Genomic DNA, 21,051 nt, shown 5'->3' on the forward strand with positions numbered 1-21,051 from the left:
AGAGGATGAGACCCCCTGGGAGTGAGAGACTGCGAAGCTGCACCCTTTTCTGTATGCCACACCATCCTAGCTGGAATGCAAGAGGGAGGGCAACAGACCTTTGGGATGCTCCTGCCTAGGCAACAGATGGGTCTCTCAGCTTGTCATTTCACAAAAGCAGCACTGAATCACTTTGCTCAGGGTGAGGTCTGAAATCCTTAGACCAGGCCTTTGTAATTACAGCATTCGGTTTCATGAGCCAGATCGATAACATAAGGGAAGTCTGGCACAAACATACACAAGCGCATGGCACAACAGACCTCTACAGAGAAACGCTGGCGTGACTCTGCACATCAGCTGGAGCCAGTAAGTCATCCTTTCTGTTCACAGAGCATAGGATTTCCTGTCCTCAAAGAACAAAAACAGCTTTGGGACACATTAACCACTAATTGCTTGCTATGTCCCATACCCCTATAAAGGCAAGTATTCACCTCCAGGCATTTAAAATCAAACAAAAAAATCACTGATGTGCTTTAATTTGGGAAATATTAAAAGGCTACCAAATAATTAATTCATGACGTCTGTGTTTCTTGCATTTTATATGAATAAGGAAAATTGTTCATCATAACACATCTAGCCTGTGTAGAAGTACTGAAACACCCATCAAAGGCCCAATTTCCCACATTTGTTTTCATAAAGAAGTCGGTAGCTCTACTTGTAAAACAAGGTATTCCTTTAGCCTGAAGGTGGCAGAATCATGTTTTACCATACGTATTTTTGTATTCCGAAGCAGCGTTAAGAGAGTCCTGCTTAACAAATGAATGCTTCACTATAATGCCCCCAAAATACAGCGCAGACATGCAGATGTGGCACCTAAGGATGCAGTGTCACGGTAGCCTTGGCGGTACTGGGTTTATGGTTGGACCTGATGATCTCAAACACCTTTTCCAACCTCAATGGTTCTATGATTCTACAACTCCCCCAGCTGACCCGTGCAGATGGATAACCTAAAGGTCTCCTGCACGAACCTGCTCAGCCAGAGACGCTGAGCAATGTTCACATGCAGTGGGTATGTGCTGTAAGACTCAGCTCATCGTAAGACATGCCCAAGCTTCAGCATGACTTCCACTGGAATCTCACCCAAGCGCACCGCAGCTCAACCAGCTTCCAACAGCGATCAGCGTGCCCGCCTTGCCTTGCCCTTCACCAGTAACCGCTCGTGCTTTTTCGCACCCACCCCTCGGAGGTTACCTTACTCTGGCTTCCCACTATCTTCGGTCAGTACCTCCCGGGGCACCGCTCCACCGCCGAAACTCCCCCGGCTCTAGTCGGGACAAACTTTCCCATCCTAGCAAAACCCTGTGCCTGACGGGCTCCGTTACTCTTCCCCGAGTCAGAGAGCGCATAAGCCCCAGGGCCTGGCGGGTGGGCGCTGAAACCCCTTCCTGCCGGAGCGGCGCGGGCTGCAAAGCGCTTCCCACACCCCACTCCCGCACCAAGGGGCTCACCCGCCGGAAGCCCGCAGCACAACGAGCGGCCGGCTCCTGCCGCGCCTTGAGACGCCGGGACGCGGCCCTAGGACGCAAACCGAGACCGACACCGGACCCCAAACCCCTTGCCCGCCCCGCCCGCAGCCCGGCGCAGGCAGACGTGAGCGGCGCCTCGTCCCCGCGCCGGGCGCGGCGGGTCGGGCGGTTCCTCGGCCGGGGGGCGGGGCGATGGGGACGGGCGGCCCGGGTAGGCGGTGCCTCCGCGGCGGCAGGAAGGGGGGTTCGCGGCCGCAGTTCGAGGCAGACCCCGGTGTCTCTACCGCCGTCGCCAGCAGAGCAGAGGCAGCTCGGTCGGGAGCCGGCAGTACGGCTCGGCTGAGCTCGGCACGGCTCGGCTCCCTCCCGTGAGTTTCACGTGCGGGGCTGCGGGAGGAGGGAGTTGGAGTTGCGGCGATTCGCCTCAGCCCCGCGGTGGGAGCCAGTGCCGGTCCCGGTGCCGGTCCCGTGGCGGGCGGAGGGGCCCCGCGCCCGTCCGGGTGCGTTGTCCGTTCCCGAGCACACGTTCCACGGCCCCGCTCCCCGCCGGGCAGGCGGGCCGGGCTGCCCGAGGCGGGTGCCTGCGGCAGGACACCCGGGTTTGGCTCAACCCCGCCGGTGTGCGGCGGGCCTGAGGGGAGCCCTTGTCCTGCCGCCGCCTGAGGGGGTGGGCGCGTCGAGGTCTTTACCGAGCCCCTCCTTCTCCCCGCCGGGGCTTTGTGTCCTGTGAAAGCGGGCGGGAAGGACGGGCTACCCTCCCGGCAAAGTTTGCCGCGGAGGGAAGCACGGCCGGCTCTGCTGCGGGCCGGGGGCGGAGGAGCGAGGCGGCCGTCCCGGGGGCCGCTGCCTCCCTCTTGTCGTAGGGTCCGGCTTAAAGGGACAGCGGCGGCTGGGGAGCGGCGCGCCCGGAATGGGGAAGATGGCTGATGGTGGGGGGCACGGAGCCCCGCCGGACACCGGTGCTAGCATGTCTTCACCTCTAGATGTCCAGCCAGGGAAAGCGGCCAAGCGTTGATATTCTGTTAGTCTTGACTTCCAGCTGTTCTGAGCTGTGGTGGTGTTTCCCATTAGTCCTTGGGAGTGGCTATTGTATTTTTTTTTTTTTTCCCCCTTTTGCTTTTTCCTTTTTAAGCCTTCACTGCTCTTTCTGTTAATTCCTTTAAAAACCCCGTGTTAGACCTTGTGTGAAGTTGCATTAGTTTTGAAGGATGTATGCCGGTCTCCCACATTTTTGATTTGCGCGTGTTTTTGATCACACCGGATAACTATTCACCTGCCAGCCTGGGGCTTAGCTGTGGGGACTGATGATAGATTGGAGGGTCTCAAGCCCTTCTGAAGCAGTAAAACCAGTCAGTGCTCAGACTGTCTTGTGGTGGGATGCCAGGTGTGGTGTTGGCAAGTGGGTATGTTTTACCATAGATTGTGCTCAGGTGGCGTGCTGTAGGCTTGCAGGTGAGTGCTTTTGCAGGTTCCAATAAAAAAAGAGAGATCACTGCTGCTAATTAGAAATCTTAAGCTACTTATTAAATGTTTGGCATGGAAATGGAAGTCTTCTTACAAGAAGACAAGCATTTTAGTATCTCAGTTCTCTTTGCGATATTTCATTTGATATGAGTAAGGCCTTTTGTTTCCTTTTTTTGATTGGGGGCACTCCTGTGTCTTTACAGGTGTTCCAGCATTAAAAGCACCAGTAATGAATGTAGCTTTCAGAAAAGTACAGTTCAATCCCAAAATCTTAATCAGACATTTTTTAGATTATTTGTATTTTAGACTCTTATTTATATTTTTGTCTTGTTCTGTAGATGTGAACTCAGGTGTCTGTTATGTACTGTAGATCTCAAATCGGGAGATAGTTTTTGAAATAACTGTGCTGGAAGATTGATGTATGTTTGCTAACAGAAAAAAATGGAAAGCAGGTTGAATTTAATCCTCGTGTACTCAGCTAGTTTCTTTGATGTAGGGATCCCATCACTGGTGCAGGTGAAAATGGTAGGTCTGGAGGTAAAAGGTAGCAAGTAGTTGAAAGCAGATACAGAACACACAGCTCTTCCTTTCACAGATGGAGGCAGAGGTCTGCACAAGCATGTGTGCAGGCAGGCACAAAGTAATCTCAGAGATCTGATCCAAAATAGAAACCCACCATTTCGTTGCTTTATCTGCTGCTTTGTCAAGTGAGAGAACCTCTGGGCTGCTGAGTGTCAAATAAAAGAAGATATGATTGAATCTGTTCTTCTGGAAATTATTTCTCTGTATATGGCTGATACCACAAAATGTTCAGTTTGAGAGGAGTATTCTTCTTGATTACTTACATATGAATCCTGAGGAACTGTGGTGTAAAATGCAAACATATTGAAGACAAACTTATTCTTAGCATATTGCTTCCATTTTACATGTAGTCATGGTTTAAAGGTAGCCAGGAGATTGGGATTTGTTCCGGAGTCCTCATTTTACAGATTGACAGAAGCATCCATGTTGCACACTCAAGAATGATGGCATGTACAATGAAATGAAGATGATATTTAAAAGTCATTTTATAACTTGTCAGGTTTCCATTTCACACTTAATTGGATATGACCATCAGTGGTGATAATTAAGAGGAGTAAATATCCTGTGATGCTTACATGTATAATAGTATTGTCTAAAATCATAGCTATTAGTAAAAACAAAGATTTGAAAAGTACCACAAATCAAGTTGAACAAGCTAGAAAAAGTATTTCTGCTTTATACCTGAAAACAATTTGTAACAGTTAGGATTAAACACTTTATGAAGTAGGTTATATCATATCAGCTATATTCTATATGGTAGGTTATACCACATTAGTCTTCCTGTATCTAGAGAACAATATCTGGTGCTGGCTGCTCTGCACAAATTGTTGCTAGAATGGTTTACCAGTCTGGTCTAGAATCACAGTTTGTATAGTCAAAATATTCAGAATATTCTTTTAAAGAATCTTTACTTGAGGCATCGTAGTTCAGTCTAACATTAAAGTGACTGAAGGAAACATTGGACTTGCTCTAACTAGTGAGCCTAGCTGAAGTTCTGTTTTTTTCATGCTGCAGAACTTGGATCGATTAATCAAATAAATACAGAATGTTTTCCCAGGGCACAACTAAGTATTTTCTGGCTACATAAAACTAGTTTGAAAGGAGATGGAACTATTGAAACACTTCATATTTGTAGGATAGTGCATGGCACCTTTCTTTCATCTCTGTTTGGCATTGCTGTCCCTTCCTTTCTCTCTCTCTCTCCCCTCCCCCTTTTTTTGCTTTTTGTAAGGCAGTGAGAACATGTAAAATTGAAGTGCTTTGGGATGCTGAAAGATAGTGAGGATTTACAATATGCTCCTTAGTGAATAACCCCCTTCATTTCTCTGGGATAAGTGGAGGACTCTTTTCTAGCGTCCTGCTGGTCTTGCCTGTACTCAGATTCAGTTTCTTCCAGTTGGTCAAAGTAAGGAGGAGAGACTGTTACTTATACACTGCCCAGGGGTGTTGACTCAAAATAAAAGCCTTTCTAAAATAATTACTCAACATGTTCCTAAAGAAAGATCTAAAGTTTTACTTGATAAATATTTAGATTTAGTATCTCTTCGTTTTTATGATTACTTCTATAATTTGTGTTAAAACATACATTTCAATGCAATTTGGTAAATTTGCTATGAGGAGTATGTGGAAATTAAAGTGTGGAGTACTTTGTGTGTTAAGATTATGATAAACTACTGGAAGCATAAGGTGAAATCAAGAATATGAGATACAGCTTGTGACCATGTAAGCAAAGAACAAGTACTGACAGAAGTAGCGTAGGTATAAATGGGAAGCAAAATTCATGGTTAGTGCTGGCTTTTGAAACTTGCTGTTCTGCAGATATACATCTTAAAATGTTTGGTTTTATTATTACTGGTTTTGAGAAACACGAGTTGCATAGAGACTCTCTTTTCATCTTGATGTGTGAATGTGAACGAAATGTAAAATTAGCTTCTAAAAGAATGTGTGCAGATTATATGTGAAGAGATGCCAAAAGAAAGCAAGCTTTTCTTATTTACTTCATAGAAACAAGGTGCCTGACCTTCGTCTGAGACACTTAGCGGTCATTAGTTGGAAGAGCTCTGTTGTAACAGCACTCCATGAACTGTGAGCACTTGCCGGACTTCTTAGAGAAAGGGGTTTTGTCACTTGCCCTTCACCCTTCAATGTGTTATCAATTAGATAATTCAGTTAGAGGAATCTACCGTTTAAGACAAAGTGTGTTTTGCTGAAACCAGAAGACAATAAATGATAACCTAGGCTGTTCCTGCTGCAGTGGTGAACTTCCTACATTTTATGCAACAGATGTCACTTGGCAAATGGTCTGTTTTAAGATACCATGGTTCTGCAACAGCCAAACAGGATGTGCAACCAGATGAAGTGGAAGAGTTTAAAGTGCAGCAGCTCACAGTGGATCACTGGATAGAAGGAAACATGGCTTTTATTTTGAGGAAAGTCATTTTCATTAACTCATATTTGTTACCTCATATTTTTCTTCCATCCTTTCATACTCATGCTTTTGCAGTCCTACATTTATGCAGACCAGGACAGATGGGTATCCCATCAGTCTGCCCAGGATTACTTGCAGTGACAAGGGGAGCGAGAGATGCTGGCTCTCAAGTCTTTTGGGTTATTCTTGACTGGTAATGATGTTGCATAATCTTTGTTGTGTTTATGTTTCCTTTTGAGAATGAATGCCAAGGGTAATGTTCGGTCATATCGCGTGTTTTCAGTTCCATATACTTGATCTCTTTATTTGCAGCAGGCTTGCCATTCTGATTACTCCATCTCTGCTGCTTTACTCTGTGCTGTTTACATTCACGGTCCTAGTGTCATGATACAATATTTGCTATATGAATCTCTACAACAGACAGGTATTTCAGATGACTGTAAAACAAGCTATACACATATCAAAGGCGTATAGTGTGTTTTAAAATAATGTATCTCTCTGTCATGATTGCTAGTGTGTAGGGTTAAGCAGAGCTTAAATAAAACACTAGAAGTTTGCTTCTGACACTCCCACTGGATGTTGCAAGAGGCCTACTAATTTTCAGAGTCTTCTGTGTTTGCGTATGCCTCAGGTCTTTCATACTTGGGAACAAAAATGCAGTATTAGTCTTTCATACTTAGAAACAAAAAGGGATTATGAAGAAATGTTTACACTAAACTTAAGATTTGTGAAACCTTTTTCTTTTTTTTTCCTTTTTTTTTTTTTTTTTTGTTTATTTTAGGTACAGAGCTAGATTAACCCTATAGGACCACTGTAAAACTGTAGAAGATTTGTTTCACTTTTATCCCTTCCACCCAAGTATGTTAACGAGTATTTTATTAGCTGTACATTTGCTTTCTGTTGCAGGCCTGTAAAGAATGTCTTTCAATCCATACGATAAAACAATTATGCATCTTAAAAATGATGATCCACAGCATACTCTTTCTGGCTTATTTAAAAAATGTCCGTCTAATTTCCAGCATAAATTATTCATGGCCTTTATACACTCATTCTTGTTTAGTATCATTCAGTAGCTTAATTCTGTGTTCTTTCCCTGTGATTGGTGTATATACTTCGGTTTGTTTATAGAGAGCAATAATGTTTGCTTTTAGACTTTGTGTTGCTAGGCTGAACAATCCAGCCTGTCTTTGTCTCATTACATACTTGGAAAATTAAGAGAAGGCTGAGGGATGACGTCATGGCAGTCTACAGCTTCCTCAAGGGGGGTCAGTGGGGTGGGAGGTGCTGATCTGCTCTCTCTGATGACCAGTGGCAGGACACAAGGAAATGGAATGAAGCTGAGTCAGAGGAAGCTCAGACTAGGCATCAGGAAAAGGTTCTTCACTGAGAGGGTGGTCACTGAACAGGCTCCCCAGGGAAGTGGTCCCAGCACCAAGCCCTTCAGAGTTCAAGGAGCATCTGAACAACCTTCCTAAGTCACATGGTTTAGTTTTAGGTAGTCCTGCGAGGAGCAGGGAGTTGGACTTGAGGATCCTTACGGATCCCTTCCAGCTTGAGATCTTTCTATGACTCCAGTAGCACTTTCTCCTACTGCTTTCTCCTACTGCTTACAGTTTGAACAAATCTTTCTTGTACATGTTGACTGGGACTGTACTTGATGTTGCACATTGAGACAGTGACACTGGTAAAAGCAGACCTGTAATGGAGGAAAGTTGAAATTTGAGCACATTACAGTAGCTGTGGTCATGTAATCACCTAATAGATCTGTTCTTTCCAGCTGATAAACTGATAGCTAAGAGCAGACAGTCCTGAAGTGCTTGACATAAAAGCAGAAATTAAAAAAAAAAAAAGTTACTTTTGTTGCTTTGATTGTTAAAATGAACCATTTCTTTTTTTATGGCACTGTGATCTTCCTGTGAATGAGTAGCACTTCTTCAGCCTTGCTTCAGCAGATTCTGTAGGTTCTCTCCTATATTTTGTGCCAGTTTCCTTTATGCAAATACTAAGGCTATATTTTTGAAACACTCCTAGTTAATGAAACTGTCACTTCACTCTTGTTTCAATGCTGGTTGCATTTGTCTTTGTTTAATCACTCATATACATTTTTTTTCTTTTTTTAACATCTTCTAGTCCAGTTTCTTTCACGTTTAGTAATTTTCCATGCTGTAGTATGGATGAAAATATACCAAATTCTGCCCCCCCAACATCTCTGCTGCATTTTCTTTTGTCTGGTGAAAGGATTTTCTATTTCATCAAAGAAAGATGGTGTAATCTGCCAAGATAGTGTAAGTAAATTCATATTTCATTTCTTCTGTCACTCAATTTTTCATTTCCCTTTGTCTCTTAATTATTCTTTATTTCAGAATCTGTTCCATTTCTCCTCTCTGATTCTGTTTTATTAAAAGCACTTTCAGTGAAACTAAAATGAATTCATGTACAGGTACATAGATGTTAAGTAGAAGTAACTCCAAGGTACATTTCTAAACTACAAGATGTTGATTGTAGAATCAGAGTGGTTAGGGTTGGAAAGGACTTTTAGATCATCTAGTTCCAATCTCCCTGCCATGGACAGAGATGCCTCACACTAGACCATGTTGCCTACTGCTCTGTGCAACCTGGCCTTGAACACTGTCAGGGATGGAGTATTTATCACTTCTTTGGGCAACCTGTTCCAGTGCCTCACCACCCTCACAGTAAAGAACTTCTTTGTTATATCTTAAAAAAGCTGTCTGATACTTCCCACAGTAAGTTTCTGAGGTCTGTAGCTTATAATGTTGACAAATTATTAAGTGTTGGTGGTGAACTCTTCTGTGTCAGGGTTGAGGTGTTGCTTTGCTGTGAAGACAATAGAGAATCAAGCAGCTGAGATTAAAAGAGAACTTGAGAAAAAGTAGGTGAACCAAGGAGAAGAGGAGAAGGTAAGTCTGCTGAAGAAAGCCAGTAGGTAGAGAAAATGTGGCATCTGTAGATACTGTTGGGACCATGACCCAGTGGGGATGTACAGCTAGGAGAGAGAAATCCTGTGAAGTCTGGGGATGATCTGACAAGGATGTGGATGGGTAAGGAACTCGAAAACTGGGATAGGAGGAGGGCAGCTTATGTGAACTATTGACCAAAAAACTTAAAAGGAAGAAATGGAAAATTGAAGATCAGGCTAATGTGAAGTGGGGTAGAAAGAGAAGGAGTCGGGAGAGACAGACTGGAATGGTCATGTATCTAACCTGCGATGCAGCAAATGTGTTACTTCTCATGTCTCTGTTAATAGGTATTTAAAGACTACATCAAGAATAATTGAGTATAGTTGCATTGTTCTGTGAGGTCCATTAATATGCATTCATAATCTAGCCTCAGTGATACGTGATTATACTTAAATTCTTCATCCACATCTTTCCAGGAAGCCATAGCCTTTTGTTTTAGAAGCAGATTCCCGTCTTTCGTCTATGATTCCTCTGTGTACCCTTCTCAGTTGAGTCAACTCTATGTAAAACTACACCGTTACATCTGTGCAGGTGCTGAAGTCAGTTGCAGTCCAGTGTTTTATCTACAAAACCAGTACTATTGCTTTGGGACTTCTTTTGGTTCCGGAGTGCTAGTGATTAATTTGCTTTACAAGTTGGCTTCCTTTAATAGAGTTCTTCTTGAACCATGCTTGTGTGCCATAAAGCTAGGTGTTTTCAGGAGTAAAGAAAAGGAACTTGAAAACTGATTAGGTCAGCCTTGCAGGCTTACAGCAGTCCATTTAAAGAGGAGAAAAAATTATGAAAGCTAGCATTTTTTTTAAATCAGAGGTGCTCTCTTGCAGACTTCTGTGCTGTATTCTTTAGTTTTCCATGGATTATTTATATTCAGACTGGTTAAATTCAGTTGCTTTTAATTCCTTTTGCAAGCGTGGTGTACCCTCAGCTCGGGTTAAGGAGCTGGATTGCATGGTACTAAGAATCTCAATCTCCTTTTAGAAGAGATTAAGGATTTCTGGTGGATTTTAATGCATCTTTTTTATCCTGACTTAAAATAGCCTTTTTTTTTTTTTCCTCTGCTTGTTTACTGACATGTATTGCAACAGTATTAATGTATTTTGATCACAAAATGATTAAGTATGTTAATTAATCACTTTCTGTGATACCTAATTTCAGAGAACCTAGCTATTTCTATAAAAGTTATTCGTATATAATATAGCTTTTATTACATGTGACAGTTATGAGAATATTAATTAAACAGTGATTTCTTTTTGACAGTAAAAACATGATTACTTTTTTTTTTTTTTTTTTCTTTGACTGTCTCACTCAGCTTTCTTCCTGTGAGATTAATATAGAATCACAGGACGGATGAGGTGGGAAGCAGCCTTTGGAGATCATGTAGTGTAACCCACCCCTGTAGTTAAGCAGAGTCAGCTAGATCAGGGTGCCTGGGACAGCCTGATCAAGTCAGCTTTTGAGTACCTCCATGGAGGTACTCCACAGCTTCTCCTGCCTGGCTTTTCCCATGTTTGACCACCCTCATGATCAAGCAAGTGTTTTCTTTTGTTCGGACAGAGTTTCTTGTGATTCAGTTTATGCCCATTGCCTTTTATCCTGTCAGTGGACACCACTGAGCGTGGCGCTCTTCTCTGCTTTCACCCCATGCCAATCAATCTCACACATACTGATAAGGTTCTACCTGCTCCCCAGCAAGCTTCCTCCTCTTCAGTCTATAAAAAGTCCCACCTCTCCTCATATGGCAGATGGTCTAGTCCTTCAGTCATTTTTGTGACTTGCACCAGTGTGTCTGTGTCTCTCTTGTACTGGGTTGTCCAGAACTGGACACAGAACTCCAAGTGTGGCCTCATCATTCCTGACTGGAAGCTGAGGGATCACATCTCTCAACCTGCTGGTGATGCTGTTCCTCAAGGATGCCCCTGGCTGTCTTTGCCATGAGTCCACGCTGCTGGCTCCTGTTCACCTTTTCCACCAGGGCCTTTACTACAAAACTACTTCCCAGCTGGCCATCCCCCATCCTGTACTAGTGCATGGGGTTGTCCCATCCTAGATGCAGAACGTTGTGTTTGCCTTGATTCAACTCGATGAGGTCTGTGTCAGCCCCTTTCTCCAGCTTGTCAGGGTCCCTCTAGGTGGCTGCATGACTCTCTGGTGTATTGGCCACTCCTCTCAGCTTGGTGTTACTGCTCCAGGTCATCAGTAGGTGTTCAACAGGACTGGAGCTGGTATTCACTCCTGGGATACACTGCTAGTGACTGGCCTACAGGAGGACTTTGTGTTACTGATCATTACAGCCCTTTGAGCCTGGCAGTTCAGCCAGTCCACTTAACTGTCTGTTTTTCTGGACTATATTTCACCAGTTTCTCTGTGACGGTGTTATGAGAGACTGTGTAAAATACACATGCTTGGGAGACTAAGTCTGTTTAGTTAAAATAACACTTCTCCAAACCGGTGTGTTAAATGGCTATTCTTGAAGTTCACAGAGAAGGAGAAAGCTTATCTGGGCATTCTGAGTCTACTTGCTGCTCCATGGTAAGGGTCCAGCTTATGGTTTGAGGTCGATTTTGCTGCAGTAGCTCTGAAGGCCTGAAAATGTGTTTCTTTAAGATGTGATCTCAATATCTGAAGTGGGCTTAAATTGTTAGTTAATAAGACAAAGTGATTTATGTGAAAATGCCTTCTGATTCCCATGAGAAATTGCCCATATAATTTACTCAAGAAGGACAATTATCTTTCATATTTTCCCTAAGTTCACAAGCTGTGAAGGTAGTGGCAGTGAGTTATTATGATCTTTCTTTTGTGGAGTGGACCTTAATAACTCTTTTATGCCAAAGATGTTTTAACATTATAGTTTGTGTGAAAGAGAGGTAGTAACTCTTGCTAATAAGAATAAGCTGTACTACTGTCTTTAAGAGGTCAGTAGTATGTAGCAGTGGTTATAAAGCAATCTCTGCAAGGGTGGTCATAGAATCATAGAATAGTTTGGGTTGGAAGGGACCTTCAAAGGTCGTTCAGTCCAGCCCCCCTGCAATGAGCAGGGACATCTTCAACTAGATCAGGTTGCCCAGAACCACATCCCGCCTGGGCTCGAATGTTGCCAGGGATGGTGCATCCACCACCTTTCTGGGCAACCTGTGCCAGTGTTTTGCCACTCTCAATGTAAAAGACTTTTTCCTCACTTCCAGCCTGAATCTCCCCTCTTTTAGTTTAAAACCGTCACCCCTCGTCCTATTGCAAAAAATCCATGGCATGGGGGGATCTTCTCACACACCAATTTCCCACACACTGGCATCTCCTAAAAATTTGCCTTTTAATTCCCAGCAGAGCTTATGTTGTCTCCCAAAACAGGCCAGGCAGGTGGGACTCTGCGCATCGCTGTGGTGCGCAGGCTGCTGACATGTCTCTGCAGACTGGTGCTGTGCTGAGACTCCCTGGGGAGGATGCCCCATCTGCTTTCAGCAGAACAGATGGAAACCACAGCTTTTTATGAAATATATGCTGCAGAATGTATTAAGGAGTGTCGCCTAAGGATCTTGAAATTAAGAATGTAGTCCCCAGAACCTGGGCTGATATCTTGGCAGGAATAACTATAAGCAAGATTGTCCACCCAGTGCTCAGATGCACCCCTTTTCAGTTTCAGATGGGAACCTGGTGATGGTGTTCCTGTCTGATGATGTTCCTATATGGTGATGGGCTAACAATCGTTTGTCAGTGGTGTAACCTTGGACTCCTGCCCTGCTATTCGGATTTATTAACACTGGTGCCAGCGCTGTTGGCCAATTGCGCCACAGTGTGGGTGGAAAAATTCACAATTGTATAGTAAGGCATTAGAATGCTTTACTAAACTGCTTCCACAAGGTTGATGAGATGCAAAATAAACCCATGCTACCTGGTTTTCACCAGCCTACTGCTGGACCCTTTGTCCTGGAAATGACAGCCATTATCTGGTGTAATACAAATGGAGACACCTAACCATTGGCTTACAAAGTGAAGGTCTTTCCTACTGGCCTTCTGGTTGGCATGTGAAGTAGGCAGTACAGCCAGATGGTCGTAAATGTATCTGCCATCACTGGTATTTACTGCAAACTCTGGCCTCTTTTAAGTGGCCCAGTGCGGTGCTGTGAGGTGTGGCTTGGGGCCGTCCAGTGCTTCGTCTTTCTACAATGCTGTTGTGGCAGTTTTCTTGCTTCTATTAAGTTGAAGATCTGGTATTCCTAAAATGCGTTTTGAATGGCCTTTTGGAGCAAGGAACACATCTATTTTGTCCCCATTTATAGGTAGGAACTATCCCTGAATAACCTGGCTTCTTATGAGCCCACTTGACTAACACTCCCTTATTGGAGGATGTTTGGGAAATAATGTGCCTTAACAAACTGATCAGCAACAGCATCGTATTCCTGCTCTGGCACACATGAGACATCTGCATGTCTCACCAGAGCATGTTGGTTTTGTACTCGCTGTATGGTTTTTACCAAATCTTGCTGCCAAAGAGGCTTACCATGTATCATCCAGTCATCTGCTTGTCATTTTACCAGCCCACAGTGTAAGACCCTTGGATACCACCCAGGAGTCAGTATAAAGATTTCTGAAGCTGATGGCTCTTCCAGCACCATAGCTGCAGCCACCAGTTTGACATATTGCTTGCTCCTGCCTTCCCGTGATAGATTAGGAAGGTTTGCCCATCTCTTTCAAAGGCAGCTGCTTCTACTGCGGTTTTTCTTTCACGTATCTTGTTGACCCATCAGTGAACCACCCATTCAGCTCTTGGGTTAATTTTTCATATGGTGGGGCCTGCTGTGCCCAAGATGCAGACAGATCCGGTGGTGGAAGTACACTGCGTTAACCAGGCCCATTTGTGCTGTTTTCTTTTCTAAGGCTCTTTCTTTATTTGTGCTGGCGAATGTAAGCATAGAAATGTACCATTTCAATTTCACTGTGCTAGTCTGTTGCACCTTCCCGAGTAGTTTCGTAGAACAGAATCACAGAATCAACTAGGTTGGAAAAGATCTTTAAGATCATCAAGTCTAACTGTTGTTTGACAGTACCCATTGTAAAATTGGAAGCCCTGCTGTCAGTAACCTTGGTTTCATGGGTAATTCTTTGTTTCAGCTAGGGCTGAATAAGCAGCCCAAAGCTGTTGTAGTTTTGTGTTGATGGAGGCAACATCTAAGACCAGAAGCCTCACAGGATGTGCTACCTGTCCCCTTGCTGCCAGAGGCTCCAAAATCTGTGTTCTCATCCAGTACTAGGGCTTCAAGCTTAAAAGGATTATTGGCTGATTTTTAGCCTAAACTGCTGCATGGGGAACTGCTTTCTTTGCTTGTTCAAAGGCAGTACTTGCATTTTCTTCTGGAAAGAACTGGTCTTTTTTGGTTTTCTTACTGTATTACATAATGATCTTAATATCTGGGCCAAGTATAAATTCCCTTAGGAACATGCAAAGACTAGTAATCTTCAGTGTTTCTGCTTTGCTCTGCATTTCTGCCATATAGAGGTTTGTTTAGCTTATTTTTGTATCATTCTGCAAATTTCCTGCCAGATTATCCTTTCAAATTTCAGTTCTGTGGCAGCTCTCTGAACCTTCTTGGGGTTAATTTCCCAACCATGAATTTGTGTTCTCTCAGTAATGTTACTTTGTGCTTTTCTCACTTTCTGGTTCAATGGGACCACCAGTCCCACCAACGATGCGCACATAATATCATCAGCGTAACTGATCAATTTACGGTGTGGGGAAGTATTAAAATCTTCCAAACACTGGTCTGCCAGCCCATGGCAGATTCTGGGTCTGTGTGAATGCCTCTGAGGCAGTACTGTGAAGGTGTACTGCTGATCCCAGCATGAGTGTGCAGGTTGCTCCTGTGCTTCATTAGCAGCTGGAATGCTAAAGAAAGCCTTCACTGCATCTGATGCAGAATGCCACAACTTCAGATAGAGCTTGCTAGAGGAGAGTGACAGCACCGGGGCACTGCAGCTCTGAGTGTGGGGTAGCCTTGTGTAGTGATCATTAACTAGCTGTCATTTTCTGGGAACTGTTAGGCATTTTCACTGGGGCTGTTGAAGGGGGAGAATGGGCTCGGAATAACTCCAGCTTCTAACAGCTGTAATCATCTGGGTGATCTCTATGTAGCCTCTGGGCAGCCTGTATTGTTTGGATGTAACCTGTTTTGAGGGAAGCTCCAAAGGCAGAAAATGTAACCACTTTTCCCACAGTGATATATGAACCTTAAAAGAATATTTGCTACCTATTACCAAAGTGTTGCCTGCCAACAAGTCATGCCCAATAATGTATTCATGTACATTAGCTACCTGCACATTTGCCATAGAAAGCACATAGGAACCCAGTTGTAATAATAAAGATATTTAACAAGCATGTTTCCTCCCCTCATGGATTAATTTTAATCAGTTTGCGGTTTTTTTCATATATAGAGATGGGTCCTGTAATCATTAGAGACATCACCTGCGGACAGTTATGACTGCTCCAGTGTGCTGTCAGTGTAATGTAAAGTTTGTTTCCTCCCTATAGGACCCCAGCCACCCACTGCACCTTTGGGTGGAGATCCAGATCTATTTCAATTGATATGGGGCTTGTATGTGAGCCACCAGACTGGGGTGATTTGTTGGTCCTGGTGTACTTTCTCCTTCACTGTTGAATGGGGGAGCAGAGTGTGTAATCAGTCCATCCACAGTCCTGACTTCTTTTTGTGGTCTATTTTTTTTCTTGTTTATATTTTTCCCATAAATAGAAGGCAATTTCCTGTCAATTTTGTCTTTTGAGACTCCAGGGTGGCGTAAAAGTAAAAATGTCTACTTTTGGGTAACTTCTTTTCCTGTTGTAGACAGTATATCCACAGAGTGTATGCAGTGTATCTTTCCCTGACAAGGAGGAGAGTTGTCTGTTTCATCATGCTCATCATCATGCAACATAGTCTGGCAGGGGACGCTCCAGCAGATTCTCTTGCAGCAGCTGCCCATACTGACACTGGGGCTTCCCAAGTCTGAAGTACAAGGCCTAATACAGCAGACATGGCTTGTCCAAGATCACCAAGCCCTCAAATGCAGTGTCTTCGGCAGGGCTGCCAGTACACATTAGGGTTTGTTGAATTTGAAATGACTGGGACAGAGTTTAACGAGGAGATATGTGAACAAAACATTTTGGAGCAGACCTCTTTTTAGTATAAAAAAAGAGGTCGTTTTCAGGCTCATAGTCATACCACTTTTTGAAAGCAGAAGCGCAGATAATGGGTATTTGTACAGTGCTGTTGTATGGTGATAAAGCTGAGACTGTATCTGACCTGAAGCAAAATCAGTAATGACCAGGTATCATGAAAAAGAGCATGTTGCAGTGAAACTTTCTCACCTTTCTTTCTGAAAAGAGTTAATTGAACAAAAGGACATTTTATTTGTCTGCCTTAGTTTCAGACCATGTTCTGTTTCAATACCGAAAAGTTTGATATCAGCTTTTTCTCCCTCTGTGGGATATAGAATGCTTATTGCTTCTTTTTAACTGCTTTTATCTAATGTGATCTGTTTCATCTTCTGAAGAAATGGAACAACGTGAATAGCTACCAAATCTTCTTCTGTTTTGCTTGTGGCAAAGAAAAACTTTTCTAGAGAGCTGCATTTAGAGGCCTATTACTGTTTTTATGTGGTCTTCAAAAGACGTCGCTGATGTGGAGGTTGGTCTTCTAACAGTAGTCTCTGTGTCATGTGACACTTGGCCTTTTATTCCTAAGGATGTGAGAGGATAATACAGATAATGCAGTAATACGTTATCTATATTGTATTGATTCATGTATTGTTGTTGCACTCGTGATACATGTACCAGTGGAAACAGTGGGCATGTGTTGTGAATTGGTGATCAATTCAGTTCTTCCACTTGCCTTAGTTGTTTTTTTTTTAATCTAGTCAGACTGGAAGCAAAATTGCATACTTGTTCATTCAAATCAGCAGTGTGTTACGGAATTGGAATAGTTTTTGGATGCTTGCAAAACTCATATCAGCTTGCTTGGATATACTTCTACCATTGTGATACCTTGTGGGTCTCGTTTGTGAGTTATGGCAATGACTCTTTTTGATATGGTCTTTCTGCCTGCTGGTGAAGGTATTCCATAGTTAGCTAATGTGGCAAGGAGCTGTCTGATCATTTGATCACTTGTGACTATTTCTTGCAGTAGCTGCTGGTTCAGAAATTAACTGCACACATGATTTGGATTGATCAGAAACAATGCTATTTTGGAAAATGTGCTTTGAAGTCACATAGCTTTCCTCAGATGTCTATGCTTATTCTCAGACGACTGCTTGATTATGGGAGAGGATCTTTGATCTGTGGAAATGTTTGGTTCTTTGGTCGCCCCGAGGCTATGCTCTGGCTTGTACTGAGTTTTGTCTTCATCCTGTTTTGCTGTCTGGGAGTAAATAATTACTACACCAGTCCTCTCACTTGTTATATAATAAAGTAGGAGAAAACTTGCTGGTGTTCTCAGTAGATTCATTATGTGAATGTTTTATTCTTACCATACTGCGTTCTGCAGCCTTAAGCTTCAGTAAGATGTCTAAAACATTAACTTTTATGTGTTACTTTTTCACTTCTGAGTTTATTTTTGAAATGGCCTAGCTCTAGATCCAGAAACTGTGACTAGGTAGGAAACTGATGTAACAGACCCAGTAGAATTCCTTGTCTTTGGGAAGTCAATTTTCATTACAAGTGCTTCTTGTATTGCCATGTCTGGCACTTGAATCATGTAAAACTAAAATTTAAAAAATACTTTACTAGTGTAAGAACAGTAGCACTGGTGTTATAACACAAAGATAAAGTGAAATAAGGCTTCAGCATAGTATACCAGTATTAAGCAAGTGCTCTCAAGCCAGCATTGGTGCTTAGACATCTTAGAAAATCTGCACTGGGGCTTTAAATCTGCACTGGGGCTTTTACAGTTGCCATGTCACGTTCCCCGCGGAGAGCCAAAGTATTGGTTTTGAATGAGGAAAGTACCACTAGATGAGGTTATCAGTGTTCTGTAGTATCTTGTGTTAGAGCCTAATAACTGAATTGGAAGCAGCTGGCCTTGGGTAAGCATAATCCATTGATTTTATTAGTCTTGGGAGACCTTCCTTCTAGTGCATCACAGCCTAACACCTTTGCTTTTTTTCAGGATCCTGTATGACAGTAAGGAGTAAAAGAATAAGGTGGTGTCAAGAAGATTTTGAAATGAGTTCACATTGGAAAATAAGCTTTAACAAAAAGAAAAAAGCTTCACAAACTGCAAACTAATTATTTTTCTTATGAATGCAGAAGCAATGTCAAAGTGTTGAAGATGGCTTGTGTAAAATGTTGCACATACAGTGCTTTCGTAATGTCAAGCTGAAGTGTTCTCTGAAAATAACTGGCAAACAAAAAGGATTAATGATTTAATTAATCTCAAACCCAAGTCTCTTTATTTGCGTAAGTGCAGTTTCCTGTCATCTTCAGGCAATTTGCTGTTTTTTGCTGCTATAAATAGTGTTCTCATTATTTAGCTACTCTGTTTGACCTCTTCTATTCAGATTCTGTGCTGACTATCCATTTAATGGATGCATTTGTACTAAATACATTTGCAAAATATGTAAATTATAATCTTGTTATTTTTAAGTGCTTTTTGAAGGATTTGTATTCACTGTGAAATACAATATGGAAGCTTCTCAGGGTTTGTGTCCCTTTGGTTGTTGGCAGTTTCAGCTATAAGATACTATCTGTAGGTTTGTTGGTGATCTTGATCGACAAACGTGTGTGCCGTAAAAAGGGTAACTATGGATTAAGGCTGCGTTTGTCGAAGTTCTTGGTGCTGCTGAGATTTTCTGGATGCAAGTTAATGGACCCTTCTGGCTGTGGGCAGAACTGTCTGCCACTCATGTTATTTCTTGTCCCTGTGGCTCCAGATCCATCCTCTCTGTTGGCTTTTCCCCAGGATGACTTCTACTCTATCTTGTTCTGTCACTCTGTTTAGCCGGTCTCGATTTTTCCTTTCATCAACTAATTGACTTTCAGCGTAGACCATAATTTCCTCAAAATTGTTCCCATTAATTTCTTTCTCCCTCACCCTAGTCAGGCAGTCTCTGATTTGAAATTTGGGCATTTCTTCTGTTACAGTGGCAAGAAAGTTGGGGGAGGAGGGAAATTAAGGGAAAGATAAATTTCCTACTTTTAGTTCAGATAACTGGTTCTGTAACCTGACCTTCTTGTGTCAAAACCTTTTATGTCTGGGGAGGGTAGGAGTACTATTTTGACAACACTGCCCACAAGTGCAGGAATATTAGAGCTGTTATAGTTGGTACTTGTGGTCTTCTTGGGTTTATTTTGTTCCAGTCCGATTTAGAATAACTGTTTATCAACAAATACTATTACTGGAGGATAATCTTACATGTTTGCCACGTTTTCCTTTCTTCCCCCACCCCTTTTTTCCCCCCTCGCTTTCATTGTTGGAAAATTCTATATTTAACTCTTAGCTTCATAGTTATGTCTTAACATACTAATTTAAAAGTTGTTTACCTATACTTGGCTTTTTTCTGTAGTTTTTGTTGTCTCATATTTCTATTCTGTTTATAAGTCATTAATTTGTGCCCTCATTTGAGCTTGATTTACTTCTGTCATGCAGTATTTTCATTTAATATTGAGTACCTTTTTTCCTGAAGGAACTGAGCTGGGAAAATCAATATGGAGTTAGTGCTTTATTGCAATTTAGAAGGCCACTGTTGAAATCTTCTTTATTCAGACTGACTTGAATGTTTGAATTTGTGTTCTTACTAGGTGCTTTCAAGAGCAAATATTTCCAAATAATGGAATTTATTTTCTTGTGATGTGAGATTTATTCTGTTGGTCAGTGCTGAGAAGCTGTATGTTCACAACAGGGCTCTGTCTCTCTATAGTTATTGTGGTTTTCGGTAAGTGCTAAAGCTTTTTCTTGGATGATGTTCAAATCGTGAATATCACCATCTGTGTCTTATTTCATTTTACTTCATATCTGTCAAGACAACTTGACTGACATACAACCACGGTAGTTTTCTTAAGAAAAGTTTTTTGAGTTACTCTGTATGCATATGTATATTACTTGAATATATAATCTATTTTCAATTATAATAGCATATATTTGGTTACTAGTAATTAGTTAATGCTTAGACTTGTGTCCTTGAAATAGATCAATGAGGCAAGATCTTTGTCAAGCTTTACAATATCTGGTTATTAGTTTTATTTGAAGTTGGGGAATGTTGTGGGGAATTTTTTGTTTAGTGAAGGGATAGTAGTTGCCAAGAGCAGAAATTAGCACTTCCTGACCTTACTCTGTCATTTTGTCCAGCTGCCCTACTCAGCCAGGACCACTGAGAGCAGCTTGCCAAGGACCATGCATGCTTCCTCAGCATTCATGGGTGCGTCCCATCTGGGCCCATGGATTTATGTATGTCCAGGTTTTTTACTCATTCCCTGATGTGATCAAGGGTATGTCTTCCTTGGTCTAGACTTGCCCCCTGGTGTCTTTACCTGGAATGTGATAATCTGGTGATCCTTAGTATATGTCCTCTCATTTTCTAACATAAAAAGAGGCCAAGAGATTGGTTCACGTAAGGCTCGTTATTTGCCTCTATGCCAACATAAAGCATTTTATGCAGTAATTCAATGGGTTTTGTTTATTTCAGTGGTGGTTGCTGCTGCTGTTAGCAGTATCAGTTCCTGCTCTGCATTAGCTTTCATCTAGTATGTGGGAGAGTGCAGCTGCAGTCAGCCGTCTGCCTTGGAGCGGTCTGTTCTGTGTCTCAGTCTAGTGCTGATCTACAAGCAAAGAATATGCTTCTAATGAAAATGTGATGTTTAGGCGAAGGCACGTGCACTAGGCAGGTGGATGGGCAGTTACTTCAACCTCTGCAGCTCCGTCAGCTGCATTTTGGCACTGATACCTCTGTAAGCAGGCTACTTGCCTGCTCTTTGGTTTCAAACATGAGCTTTGCTTGTACCATACTTAAAGGATGTCCTCTGAGCCCAATTAGAACAAATGCTATTGCAGTCAGGAATTCTGTCTTTGATTTAACATAGCTTCCTGAAAAGGAATGGTAGCACAGGCTTTGTAAA

At 42.5% G+C, this 21,051-nt stretch overlaps 1 protein-coding gene across 7 annotated transcripts in view; it reads left to right on the forward strand.

The window, feature by feature from the left end:
• The first annotated feature begins 1,736 nt into the window (after positions 1-1,736).
• Positions 1,737-21,051, forward strand: part of PAM (peptidylglycine alpha-amidating monooxygenase) — a 136,094-nt gene continuing 116,779 nt past the window's right edge. For 6 of the 7 annotated variants that reach the window (XM_030511385.1, XM_030511393.1, XM_030511391.1 and 3 more), the window contains exon 1: positions 1,737-1,873. The gene's annotated coding sequence lies outside the window, so the exon portion shown is untranslated. The remainder of the gene's footprint in view (positions 1,874-21,051) is intronic. The other variant, XM_030511388.1, reaches the window with a different exon arrangement.

Source organism: Strigops habroptila, chromosome Z, assembly GCF_004027225.2.
Source record: "Strigops habroptila isolate Jane chromosome Z, bStrHab1.2.pri, whole genome shotgun sequence".
NCBI classification, from domain to species: Eukaryota; Metazoa; Chordata; class Aves; order Psittaciformes; family Psittacidae; genus Strigops; species Strigops habroptila.